The 12174-nt window shown below is 42.5% G+C and overlaps 1 protein-coding gene across 1 annotated transcript in view; it reads right to left on the bottom strand.

The window, feature by feature from the left end:
* The window catches only part of LOC117439581 (tyrosine-protein phosphatase non-receptor type 14-like), a 39414-nt gene extending 27462 nt beyond the window's left edge, over positions 1 to 11952 (bottom strand). The window contains exon 1 of the mRNA XM_034075543.1: positions 11574 to 11952. The gene's annotated coding sequence lies outside the window, so the exon portion shown is untranslated. The remainder of the gene's footprint in view (positions 1 to 11573) is intronic.
* Between the last annotated feature and the right edge of the window lie 222 nt (positions 11953 to 12174).

Here is a 12174-nt window from a genome sequence, read left to right as displayed (position 1 = left end):
GCATCATGTCCTATACACTAGTGTATGGGTAAATGCCAAGCCACCAAGTGATAATGCTGGTATTGTCGACAGGAATTAACGTATAATTAATAGATAAAAGCAGTGTAATTTCAAGGGTGGTGGCCACTGTGTAGCCTTGTTAGACTGGAACTACATCTCAAAACCCCAACAGCTCTACACACCTTCTAAGCTGGTAAAACACATTCTTCTCCATAGAGAAACCCTGGGAAATGTCAGTCCGACTAAACTGGTGGTAACCCATTACAAAGACTCAGGAGGGCAAGTGAACATGAAAACACAAAAGAGGAAAATGTATAGAAAACATGAGAAAATGGAGGAAAAAAAACGCACACAAATTGAAGAATAAAAAAAGACCAAAATACAGGATGACAATGTTCCAGTGATCAGGAGAGCAGAACACTGAGGGAGGAGTGGAGAGGGAGAAGGAGGAGGAGCAAAGATGGAGGGGATGTGTTGCTTCTTGTCCCGAGCTCTGGCAATGTGCTGTTGATAGTCAGCTTGGACCCCAGCCCAGATTCCTCTCTACCCTGACTGGAAAAACAGAGCACACCTGACACAAGTATGCACCACAAGGAAGGAAAGGGTGTGTGTGTGTGTGTGTGTGTGTGTGTGTGTGTGTGTGTGTGTGTGTGTGTGTGTGTGTGTGTGTGTGTGTGTGTGTGTGTGTGTGTGTGTGTGTGTGTGTGTGTGTGTGTGTGTGTGTGTGTGTGTGTGTGTGTGTGTGTGTGTGTGTGTGTGTGTGTGTGTGTGTGTGTGTGTGTGTGTGTGTGTGTGTGTGTGTGTGTGTGTGTGTGTGTGTGTGTGGCGAGGCTGAGTGCGCGGGAGGGGAAAGACACAAGGGAGCAAGTCTTGAATGAAAGGACTACAAACTGCTGACTTACAGCCGAGTTGTTTGGTGTGATTTGAGTCACACCTTTGTAACAGCCGTGCCCCTTTGGAGGCCGTAACACATTCCTTACGCCTGAATGCATCCGAGACAGCCACAGCAAGAGCATAATTGGACTACAATGGGTGAGTAAATCAGCTTTGACTTTGGAATATGACCCCAGCCGCCACCTGACCCGGACCACGACCCCTTTGACCCTCCCCTCTGACTCGGGGCATAGGGGGAAGTGACATCACAGATTGGCGGTTAAACCTTTCCCAAAATTCCTCAAGAAAATGTCCCAAGCACAGAGGCTCCGCGAGATCGCTGTCAACAAGCCTACAGAGCACACAGAGACACAAATAAAGACGCATACTTTCACTGTGTAGTGTACAAACATAGACATGCATGGACAGAGCACACCACAAACACACAGGATCACACACACACCCACCAGGTTTTCAGAGGTTAGACAAAGGGCCAAACAGCAGTTAACTCTAAACTAGTAATCAGTGGCATGGTTGGAAGTGTGGGGTTGAGTCAAGCCAGACAGACAGACAGACGGACAATAGCTGGGGACCGAACCCACTCCTCGACACAAAAAACGCTGCTTCAACGCCGCTACAGCGCTGCAGCAACATTCTCTCCTGACCGTCGTGTTTATTTCCAGCGTGCAAAAACACCATATACGTTTATGAATTTGCACATTGTAATTTTGTGGCATGGAGAAAACGAGAGGGAAAACTGAGGGAAGAGGTTGTTTTCCTTTTTCAGGGTAGAAAGCTTCGGCTAAATATATATGAAACCATTCATATCTTTTGTTGAGTTTCTTCTCCATCCCCTCTGGACTGGTGTGGTCACAGCAAGAAAAGGTGAAAAAAATAAAAAAGTGAACAACAGTGTATCATTTCTCCAGCAGACAAGTTGTGTAATGACAGGAATGCTTTTAATAAATCAGGATACATGATGTGCATGCAGGAGCCATCTAGTCAAAGCAAATGACAGAGACCTGCATACTTCAACTGGAAACCACATCAAGCCGTGTGTGAGCTTCCATGTGCAAAAACAAACATGTGAGCTCCGTCAGACTGGCGTCAGATTCAATTCAATCAAACTGTCTGTGCGTGATCAAATGTCAAAAGATGGCAGATTGATTTCCTCCAGCATGTTATAATTTATGTAGTTGGTGATAAGAAAGGTCATAAGTCAATAAGCAGATTTGTTTTTAGCATGCAAGAAACAGAAATTGTCCAAACCTTGTATTCCTGCAAGTGGTGTGTGTGCATGGTTCACGTGTGACATTAATATAGAATTCAAAGAGTTGAGTGGCTCTACTTTTCAAAGAACAAAAACACATGAGCCAAAGTGTAAGGATGGATCACAGAGCGTTCATCTGTGCTAACGTAGGCTGCAGTCATTAGCATGTCCAGTTCACTACTAACTGTACTTAGCTTTATGTCCTTGTACACACTCCTTATTAACTAATTGGCACAGAGTTGGTTACGGCCTACCGTAAGAAAAGCCATGTTCACGAGTCCGCCATGGGTAATATCTTTCATTCTGGGAGGAAATCTTTGCCTCGATGCTTCCTAGCTTGGAGGAACGTTAAACTCTAGCCAATGTTACACAAGATAGTGTCACAATATTCTTCTTATGCCCCTGCCTTTAAGCTTTAGACCATGGAAGTACCTAGTATTCATCTTATAATATAAACCCTTGACATGAACAAATTCCTAGAGATTACTTTATCAACCAATTCAGTTTATAGAGTCAACCAGCTACAATATACGATCAGTGGCTAGAAATATCTACACCGTCTGCCATAAAGGAGGGGGGGGGGGGATCTTACAGGTTTCCATTGTTAACTCTTCAAACTGCTCGCTCTGTGGGGACAGATCACTTGACAGGTGCAACAAGCAAAAGTGACTAATGGGAGCAGTTGTTAAATGTGTTGATAGGTGACAAAAGACTGATATTAAATCAGAGAAAAAACAATGTTGACACAGGTTTTCCCCCCCCTCAGGGTGCAATGTTTTTCTGCCAGTCATCTCTCTATTCACTCAGGTGTGGACTCAGCACACAGAGGCCACCTGAGAATTTAAACCAAACCAAAACAAGCAGTGACAATCACTTCAGCCCGCCATGTCACGTCATACAACCAAACTACAACCAGCTGCAGGCAAAATACAACAGGAAATCACCCATTTGTTTATTTTTACTACATTATTGATAAAAGGAAAAGTTGTTAAAACATTATTCCCGATCATCTGCGCAGTAACAGAGCATCTGGTCTGGTGCTGTGTGTGCCTCGTCTCTCAGGGGCAGCCCGTCTGTCGCTTTGCTCTATTCACATCCACACAATAGCGGGAACAAAACAGCACTTTGTCGCCTACTGCTAAGACCATTAGACGCAGTCCGCCAAGAGCTGAGGACGCAAGTGTAGCGTGTGTAACTCAATCAATCTGATCTCTGTTGTTTGTCTCCGTCTGAAATACCAACACCACCCCTTCCTCCTCCCCTCCTGTTACACATGAGCGCTGTAGCAAAACAAAGGAGTTAAGTGCTTCACAGCTCGTAACTACTCCTCTACAGCATACTCTTTTTACAGCTTGGACTATACAAGCTTAAACCAGGCCTGGATCAAATAGTAGGAGTTCAAATTCAATAGATATCTAAAGACTCAGGATGCTTGTTCAGACAATATAGACAAATACAGTACTTTCTTTTTCTGGAAACCACACATTTCCAATTATAAATCACAGAAATGCAGCAAACTTTTTTTATTTTCTTAACGAATGGCTAAAAAGATACCTTAAAGATCAAAAGTATTTTACTTATCATGTTGGATAGTGTGCATTCACACATAAGATTAATTGTCGTCTAGGAAATCTACTTGTCTGGTACCTAAGCCACCTGTTCATCCAAATAGAATAAAAAAATGTGACATACTATATTTCACTTTTGTCTGAATAAGAACAGCCAGATTCTGTCAGATTGTTCCTAAATAGTCTTCCAAGGACTTGAACCCTCTTTTCTGGCTTACCCTGGAGCTAAGACAGGCGCAGTCAATAGTGAGATGTTTTGGGGAAATACAGCTCTGAAGTCTAAACACATTCCTGGACACATACAGCCAAAGTCTATCTGAGTAGCAGTGGGAGCTGACCCTGGATCAGACCGCCTGACTGATCCCTGCAGCCAGATTCACTGGGCGGTAAACTGTGCAATCTCTGCAGTTTAAAAACAGCACATACAGTAAAGGAGTGTGCATGCACAGCAATAATTTTCCCAGCATGCCTAAGGGACAGCAGGACACACCACCTCTTTGTTATCTGACACTCTGGCAATGTGTGTAGCCGTCTGAGCCAGAGGATTGTGTGGAGTGTGTGTGTGTGTACTTTTATCCTTGAAACAAAACAGTAGACTTTACCTTTCCGTTTCCTCACCTTAAAGGAATTAACTTAAATATACGTTCCATGGTATACTGTATGCTTGCTGCCTTTAATACAGGACTGAACATACATACGCACACACACAAACGTACTGTCTGTCACACACAAACATTAGCAGCTGCAAACAGATGGTGGAGCCAGGCGGCCAGACAGTGTTTCTAACAAGCGCATCTGCTTTTTCACTTTCCAGCTATCTTTCCCCCCCCCTCTCTCCATCCCTTAGACAAAGACACACACACAAACACACTTGCACCCACAAATACATACAAACGTTTTCTGCTTAAGAGCACAAGGCCAGCCACAAACAGAGCAGAGTGTTAACTTACATGCACTTTTTATTTATGTTAAAGAGGACCTATCATGCAAAATGCACTTTTGTATGTCTTTTATACATAAATGTGTGTCCCCGGTGCGTCAGGGAACTCACGCAGCGTCAGAAAATAAAACCCTCTCTTTTCCTCGTAGCCAAATCTCTAAAAACGGGGCTACAACGGAGCTGATCCAGATATGACATCATATCGGCAATGCAGACCCACGGCACTATCAGAAACGTTGCTATCAGAAACAATGCCCGACTGTTTTGGACGTAATATGGTCGGTGTTTACATTAGCATCGCTAACACTCAGAGCTAACCTGTACTGGAGAGCATGTGTGTGAAGAAGCAGGAAATAAAAAGGAACTCACCTTGTGGTATAACCGGCAAGAGAGAAAGCCTTTGAGCTCCAGACTGTTTCAGACATAATCCTTGATAATCCATGATATGGCGTTTCATCACCGCAGTATTTAGTTTAGACAGTAGCTGCCGGGTCTTTTTAAAGCTTTATACCCAAATCAGCACTTTTGAAACAGGAAGTGAAATAGAGGGATATGAGGCATGGCTAGAATGGGTGATCTGTTTGGTATTTTGAGCAAAACACTTCATAGACATATTTTTTATATATTTTATATATCTGAGACCTATGCTATTGCCTAAAAATAGCATGATAGGTGACCTTTAATGTTTAATATGTTCACACATTTATTGTGAAGAACCTGAAGTGTTACCGGAAGTGGGGCGTTTACGTTTGGGTTTGAACAGTATCCCAACATGGGACAGAGTTGTGCTAAGATAAAAGTTTGTGTTATAATCGATTAATGGTAGCAGAGGACGGCTGGTAACTACAGAGTTCCACCAGTCTTCGAACACGGGAAGCCATACGAAAGCTGGAGGTGTCTATTTGGACCCGAGCCCCGGAGCTCTAACATTTACATTAATTTAATCATCACTTTCCAAGATATTTGGAGGAAAAACGGCGAAAGCTCCCAGCGAGAAACAGCCGACAACAGAGAGGTCTGGAGATGGTATATTCCTGCAAAATAGGAGAGACTAATCGTCAAAATGAAACTGATGTCGTCCCATCTGACATTCCACTATGTTGAGTAAAGCCTCCATGAAAAGAGCAGGGACTGTACTAGAAATGGAAAATGACAGGGCAGTGATGTTCAACAAACCTGTGAGACTTGACTTCACAAGCTCTGGTCGATATAGTGTGAACATTATGAACAACAACAAAAGATATTTCAAAGTGTGAACAGGTGTTGGCAACTCCAAAAGACTACACTACAAGAAGCATGAAGAAATGTACTGTAAGGATGAAATACTACCAATCTCAGAAAAATTAAGCTCTGATGTAAAACAAATAATCTTGCTGAAGGTGCATAAACAATATGGTCATGCTCCTGCTGACAGAATACAGAGACTCAGGAAACAATGGTACAGAATGATTCACCTTGCAAAGAATTGTTCAATGTGAAGTATGTCAAAGAGTTGACAATGTTGAAGTAAAGGATGATGCTGCTGATGCCATGGTCTGGCTGATGCCTCCCTGTACTGGCACATCAGAGTAAAAGAAATAGTGCTGACAACAGGAGGAAAAATGTCTCTCAAGTTGATCCAGCTGTTTTCTGTTGGCTAGATCTGGAGTGTTCTGTTTCTGGGGTTTTGCCTGCCATGGACAGTAGATGACTTCATGCGGGGTGGCACACAACGTTTCTCCTCAACAGTGATTCCTCAGCGCAGGTCTGCATTACAAGTGGGACGTGAGGAGCATGGAACTACAGTTATGAGGGAATAGACTTTGTGACTGGTGACAGAAAAATGCAAATACACTTCAGCATATGCAACCCATATATTTGGAACCTTCAGGAGCTGTTGAACAAGACTCTGTGAGAAGGAAAAGGATCCGCTATGGTCTAAAATTGGCCATATTATCTGGGTTGCAAGACAGAGCAAACCTGATACAATGTTTGATGCCAGCAGCTTGGCGTCAGGCATGACAAATGCTACAGTGCAGCACTTCCAACACTTGGGGAATGACAGTGGAAAATGGAAAGTTCTCACCTCTTGCTCAAAGAGAGTCAAGAGGGTTGTTTCGGAGTACAAACAGGTGAAACAGGCACTGACGGGATTGACAAAGCCCTCTCTCTGTCCACCCTGTTCTCCACACTGACTGCATCCTAAACCCATAACCTGTGTAAAAGACAACCATTCGCTGGTCGATGTGCGCTGAGGTCCACAAAGTTAGTCGGAGCTGCGTCTGGAGATAAGCAGCATCGAAGAACGTATACAAACCCAAAAGGTTGAGCGAGTTCTTTGGTACAACACAAAAGAGCAACTTGGAGAGTGCCTTACAAAAAAAAGGAGCCTCTGCTATCCAGCTATTTAGGGCACTTAATGAAGGACAATGCTAACTGGGGTAAAGTCTCAAAAGAAAATGAAACAAACATTCGGTTTAATTTGTTTGTCATGTTACATTTATTTTTGTTACTGTTATGGTGTTTTCATGTAAAAAAAAAAAGGGTAAAAACAAGCTAACAAGAATAGTAATTGTATTTTCGCACAGAGGTGACACCCAGACAGCGAAGGAGCCTCGTCTGTATCTTGACAGAGACACACACCATTTCCTTACGTGTGACTCTCACACACAGATACACACTTGCGTACAGATAAAGGGGTTCAACTGTGAGTTGAAATCACAAAGCTTCACTGAAAAGTAAAACAATAGTCAAAAAATAAAAAATGTGTTCAAGGACATTTCAGTCAACATCAATGCAACATCTAACAATTTCTTGCAGTTGTGCTCTTAAAACATCCACTATATATTCCTCTTGCAGATGGTCATTTGAAAGTCCTGATGAAATCCTGATTCAAAGCCCATGTAATGCATTTAGCTCATCTAATGTATGAGCATATGCAATAAGAGTTTGCCTTTCTGTCAAATGTTGTTGAAGAAAATCAACTTGTCCTCCCATTAAACAAGTAAATAATGTCATTGTCCAACAGTATTGTCACTTTGTCATTAAACTGGTTGTTTTGCTGTGAAATATGTGTATGTAGTTATGCTTCAAGAAACTTATTAGCACAATTCGGATAAACACAACATTTAAATTGGTCTTTTGGGAGAAATAATATCAACTAATGACGATAGTCGTACGGAAGTTAGTAGCCTTAGAATTTCCTAAGATGACGCAGCCCTGATAGTGAAAGTCTAAAAGCACCCTACTCTAAATATCGTAAAACTAAAAGAGTTGAAGACAATAATAATCGCTGCAGAACTGTGCCACAGGTGACGGCAATAGAAAGGTATTGCTCATTGTTTCAGGCTGGCATTGCCATGTAAACACTGTCAATAAAACATGAAGGGGGGGGGAGGATCAAAGAGGGTTTTACAAACCAACAATGAAGTAGCTCTGCCGACTGATCCTGTGGCTCGGAAACCTGTGGATTGATGACATGAAGGCCGGGAGAGTTTCATAGATATGGCCGAGAGAAAAAGTGCAGCGTTTGTGTATTTATGTGCGAGTGTCCCAGCTCCTGATTGATAAAATAAAGGCTTTAGATAAGTGAGCACACAGGATACAGGGGAAAGAGGTGTGACACCAGCGTTTCTCAGGCTCTTATCATGTTGGTACAGTTGTTCAGGATGAGGGGGGGGGGGGGGGGGGGTGGATGGAAAGAGTGATGGACAGTGAGGCTGATAGCGGGCCTCTCCACCTCCACAAAAGCAACACAAGCGTCGGCCACCATGTCTGCTCCAAAGCCAAACCGCGGTGCTGTTCACATTTTCCATGCCCCCTCCTCATGGGAACCACATCACACTCACACAACCATACACAGCTCCTCACACACAAACACACACACATGCTCCATCATGAAAAAGCCACTGAGTGTTTTCTCACAGCTGAACCTCAGGCACTAACACTAACAGGGACCTCAATAGCTCGCAGTTTACAGGCCTATGAAAGCAACAACACTTTGGGGTTGCTACTGCTTACATCCGGCTGTATCCAAGACACATAATGGCCGCGAGAAAAGGAAAATGCACACTTTTAAAACTCGAGATCAAATGGAAAACATCTCTGCTTGATGCTCTATTAGGAGAGAAGAGACACTTCCTCTCAAAATACTATAACATGTGTACAGTTACACCATATGTGAGCCACATTACAGGGAAAGTCACCGTTTTTAACTCCTGGGATAGTCAGAAGGAGAGGGGTCTGTGCTGCTGTGGGGGGCGGGACCAGCTGTGATTGACAACTCGACCGCAGCACCTGGAAGCTGCCTCAGGTGTAGTGTGGGAGAGTTGGGCATGTGGCGGCATGCTCTCTGCTCTGTTGTTGTCTGCCGGGCTGCCAGAGAGTACAGCACAACTCTTACAAAAGTCTCTCTGCAAGTGTGCATACACTCGCCACACACACACACATATACACACACACACACACACACTTAAACCCAGCTTGCACATTATTATATATTAAACTGTTTTAAGTTATTAGGACCTTTTTTTAAAACATGTTTTTATTTTGACGCTCCTTAAAAGCAGGTTTTTATGTCATTCATATAAATAATTACTTGTTTTTCGAGCAGAGCTGCTAAAACTAACATGACATTCATAAGGAATTATTGCATTTCGAGACTCAACTAATGACATTCGCAACTAATCTGTTGATATGTCAGAAAACTTGAAAATGCCCATCAAATGTTCATGTAGCCACATGTGACATCTTCAAGTTGCTTGCTTTGTCTGACAAACACTTAAATATTTTCAATTTACTAAGATAAAAACTATTAAATGGTCACTTTTTCAAAAGCACAAACGAAAAGGTTTCTGGCACTTTAGCTTGACAAAGGACTCCAAAAATTCCTTGTTTGTCAAATTTGTATTTGATGAATTGTGTCAGACATGCGGTGAATAAAATAAGGTTTAGGATGATATAGCTAAAGTATAATAGATCCATAACGGTACAAAATATAGGAAAAACAGCATTTTATCATCATTTTAGAAAGCCCTTGTTAATGTATTAATAGAATCACTGAAATTGTAAGAAACAGGAAGGAGGTCTTCGTCTTTTATCTGCAGAATAACAGGAGTTTGAAGGAATTTTGCACATGTCTTGGCCTTCACTTAAAACCGCTACGACAATAACAACAGTCACTTTCCTCCCTCCCTCTCTTTCTGTGCTACAGCGCGAGCCCTTGACCAAAATTACAGGTGTGTTCCCCCCACATAGCAATCAAATGGCCTTTAGACTCAGATGACCACTGGCTACACAAACAATGGCCACTTTTCCTGTAAACATGCAGCCTCGCATTATGCAGTAAACACGTATTACAGTCTTACCATGCACAACGTAAACAAAACATGCCTTTGGTCCTTAGCGTTAACATTTCAGGAGCAAATTCCTTAAGCTTTTAAATATAAAAGAAGGACATAGAGGGCAACATTTGACACTGCTTTTGTGGAAATTATCAGACACGTATTAGAAATGTAACCCAACTGCCTTGTGACTCAACTATTAACAAGCCTCACCATGAAGTGATGAAAACACGGACGAAGGCAGAACCTACAACTCTTACATTTGGTCCTTTAAATCCTCCATCAGTGTTTTAAAAGTGGTGTGTACTCCCGAGCCACTTGCTTTGGCACCATATAATTTACATAGCATGCCTTTGAGCTTATAAAGATGTGTGTGTGTGTGTGTGTGTGTGTGTGTGTGTGTGTGTGTGTGTGTGTGTGTGTGTGTGTGTGTGTGTGTGTGTGTGTGTGTGTGTGTGTGTGTGTGTGTGTGTGTGTGTGTGTGTGTGTGTGTGTGTGTGTGTGTGTGTGTGTGTGTGTGTGTGTGTGTGTGTGTGTGTGTGTGTGTGGCCCACACCTCCTGCAACTATGCTATATTTCCCTTTACAGAACTCTTCCCTTTCTTTTTCTTTTTTGTACAGTAATGGATGGTGGTAGTCCAAGGTGCATGTCCAAACACATCTTTACATAGTCTCACACAAACATGCACGTACAGGGTGTGAGCAGGGCAAACAAAAATGATAACATCATCACCATTAAACCCATGATGTAAGTCACCTTTGGGAAGGATGCATGTGCAGCTCTTGCTCCAAGTCTCTTGTTTCTACCTGAATGACTCCATGACGTGTGCAATAAACTACAGTCAATGAGCGTATGTTAACACAGGTGGTTGTCAGAGTGCGATTGTCATGTCTAGGTGTAACAATAAAGTGTTGTAGGTCATACAGATGCATATGCAGGTCTTACTTTAAGTCTCTTGTTTCACCTGAATGACTCCATGCACTGTGCACTAAAATACAGTCAATAAGCGTCTGTTAAGACCAAAGACACAGGTTGTTTTAAGTGTGTAGTTGTCATTTCTAGGTGTAACAATAGAGTAAGGTAGGTGATCCAAGTGATGCCTAGTTTTGTCAATTGCCTCCAAAAGAGAAGTCCAAACTAGGTGCTAAGGGGGTTTGTGCAAAAGCCTCCATAAAGTATTTTTAGACAAGTTTATTAATATTCAAAATTCATGATGGCTGTTGTAATACTTCAGCATTACCTCATTACCTGTTACTATAACGTGGTAGCCTGCTGTGATTGGAGGTGTAACTCTTCACACTGCTTTCAGTTTACCTACAGGTTTACTTTGTTCTCCAGTTCAGTGGTACACATATTTTCAAGAGGAAAGGAGACCCTGCCTGTACTTTAATGTATGTTTATATGGAGAAAGAGACGGGGTGGGGGTTTAGCATGAGAATATTTGGGTTCCCCTGACTGCTATACGTGGCCCGGGCCATTCGGCCTACATGTTACACTGCGCATTGAGACTTTTCACTACTTCAAGGCGTTTTGGAAACAACCAAGAGCATAACAAAACTCTCCTGGTTATGATTTTGTTTTGTTGCATGAAGAAAACTTACCCTAAATCCTTCGCTACATAACGTTTTCTGCTCCTTGCTGGAGAAACTCCTCTTTGCTCGACGGCGTTGAAGCTCAAAGCCAGCAGATAATCCTCATATCGTGTTTTTCTTCTGAATACGTTCCCACGAGAGACTCTTGAATCAAACGAGCGCAGCAACTTTCAGAACAAAAAGTCACAAACTGTCGCTGCTCCAACTCCCACGTTTTTTCTCCGTTTTTTCACGGAGCCCAAAAGTCATAAAAAAAGTCACAAAAAGTTCTCCAACTCGGCTGTGTGTAACTACGACGTGGTCCTCTTCGAGCGCAACGACTTTTGATATGTTTATAGTAGTGGTCCCTGTAGTCCAATGGACGCGTTCAGGACAGGGGGGAGACAAGCAAAAGCTGCGTTCAGAAGCAGCAGAAAATATTGGAATTTGGATATTTAGTAAAAGGGGGCGTTATGCATTGGGTCAGGAAAATCTGACACTGACATGATGACACTAATGCAAACAAATACATTTCCGATGTACTACTAAACTATGTAAAATAGTTGACTTTGGTACTTTGTCTTCTTTGGCCACATTTGTCTTTACCATACCCACATTTATTCAAATTTTC

Source organism: Pseudochaenichthys georgianus, chromosome 24 (genome assembly GCF_902827115.2).
Source record: "Pseudochaenichthys georgianus chromosome 24, fPseGeo1.2, whole genome shotgun sequence".
Taxonomy (NCBI): domain Eukaryota; kingdom Metazoa; phylum Chordata; class Actinopteri; order Perciformes; family Channichthyidae; genus Pseudochaenichthys; species Pseudochaenichthys georgianus.
Note: the sequence above shows the minus strand (reverse complement) of the source record. Positions and strands in the feature narration are given on the sequence as shown.